This window comes from Acyrthosiphon pisum, chromosome A2, assembly GCF_005508785.2.
Source record: "Acyrthosiphon pisum isolate AL4f chromosome A2, pea_aphid_22Mar2018_4r6ur, whole genome shotgun sequence".
Classification (NCBI taxonomy): domain Eukaryota; kingdom Metazoa; phylum Arthropoda; class Insecta; order Hemiptera; family Aphididae; genus Acyrthosiphon; species Acyrthosiphon pisum.
The window spans coordinates 24,288,278-24,290,282 of record NC_042495.1 but is presented as its reverse complement, the minus strand read 5'-3'; the positions used below and the strand labels follow the sequence as shown (position 1 = coordinate 24,290,282).

Below are 2,005 nucleotides of genomic sequence, written 5' to 3'. Positions count from 1 at the left end.
CCAATAAATGTATTATTAATATTTTTCGCAAACGGCCCGTTTAATATGTTTAAATAATGGTTAGTGCCGAGTGACCAGACCGAATACGCTGGCACAAAAGGTACAATATAATATACCAAAGGCCAATATTATTATATTAATTGTATTTTTACGGAAAAACAGCAACAACTCACCGCCCTATAGGTTGGCTGACCATCTTCGCTCAGGATCGTTTTTCTTATACAACGATATTATATCATTGAATTCAAATTTAATACAGTCCCTATTACATATAACTGGTTCGTTTTTGTTTATACGGCAACGACACACCGGGTTTCCTAAAAATGCTGATCAAAGATTTTGTTCTTTTTAATACAAGGTTCCAGGGAAGTCATTCTTAGAGCGATCTAAAAATATCGTAAATACATAAATAAATACATTTTTTATTTATGTGAAAATAAAGTTGAAAATGTACAAACAATGCTTATCAAACATTCAATGATTTAACATTGAATTTGAATTTTACATATGCATATCCATAATCCATAGTACAATAAAATAAAATATAATATTATGAACAACACTTGCTTATTGGCTATTACCAATATATTTTAACTTCCCTTAGTCTTTTTTACTGTACTGTTAAATAATTTAAGTATTGATATTTAAATATTAATCCATAGTAAACTAATTACTGCAGGTATTTCAAAACCATACATTGATTATATCTAAAGTGGAAACAACGGACGGCGGTAAATATAAGTGCGTGGCGTCCAATTATCTAGGACGAAAATCTTTCGAGGCGATGGTTAACGTAATCGGTAATATCATGTATATCACTATATAGTCATATATCATTTTTATATTAATATCATATACGAGTTCTAAATCGCATATGACTTTAAAATTACGAAACATCAAAATTTGCATTATGCGTCTTTCGACAATTACTCTTCGTGTGATGTACAAATAAAATAACCCTATGGTTATATCCAGGCACGGATCTAGAACTATAATTAAGGATGATATTTTTTTTCGATATCAGAACTACAAAAAAACTTATTTAAGTTTAAAAAACACAAAAATAATGGATTTTGAAACAATATCAACGTTTTTCGTATAAGTGATATCAAAATAAATAAAAACAATATTTCGCAGATAATGTTCTGAACTATATTGTATATCTATATTAATTAAGAATCTTAACTATCACTACAATTTTTAATCATTTTAATTTTATACGTAAAACAACACAAAAACTAACCGATATACAAGACACACGTGAACGTTAAATGAATAAAACAATACAAATATAACTTTTACCCACTTAATATATATTATTTTTTTAAATAACTGTAATATGTATAATTTAATTTAGGTTTGGCGGAAAATGGTTGTAATACCGTGTTTGGAGTAACACCATGTTTTTTTTGTATTATTATTATATTAGCAAATTGCCTATTGTATAATGACATATTGTAAAAAATGTATTATTATTTTTTTTTGACTTGTGTATTGTATATTTTACAATTAATATGCATATTGTAAAATATAATATAAAGTAACAACTGCAGAACTGGCAGAACTACAATGTAGTTTATAGTTTATTATTTTACTATACAATATCGACTGTTTTTATTTTATACGATAATTTTATAGACACTGTACAATCATCACTCTTTCTAAACCTGGAAACACTGCGAATATCTTCATTAAATTACCTTAAACTTATTATACTTTATTAAATGTAATTTGTTAAATTGTAATTATTACTATTTTTATTATATTAGTGTGTTATTACTGTGTTCGCACCTCTTCCACGATAATATATTGGTATTATTTAATTATAAATATGCCGACTAATGTGTAAAAACAAATTATAAAAAATAAAGAAAAGTACTCATTGAATTAAAAAAAGAAACTTAGCGATAAGATAAATTCCCCAGAAAAACTGTTGTCTCGACAGTTTTCTTCAAAATTGCTAATATCACACCAAAAATCTTTAAGCATGCTTTTAAGTGCACTT

The 2,005-nt window shown here is 26.5% G+C and overlaps 1 long non-coding RNA gene across 1 annotated transcript; it reads left to right on the top strand.

The window, feature by feature from the left end:
• Nucleotides 1-636: 636 nt before the first annotated feature.
• On the top strand, nucleotides 637-1,571 carry LOC107885833. Its single transcript, XR_001680546.2, has 2 exons — nucleotides 637-800; nucleotides 1,358-1,571. It is a non-coding gene; the product is annotated as an uncharacterized LOC107885833 (long non-coding RNA).
• The last annotated feature ends 434 nt before the right edge of the window (nucleotides 1,572-2,005 follow it).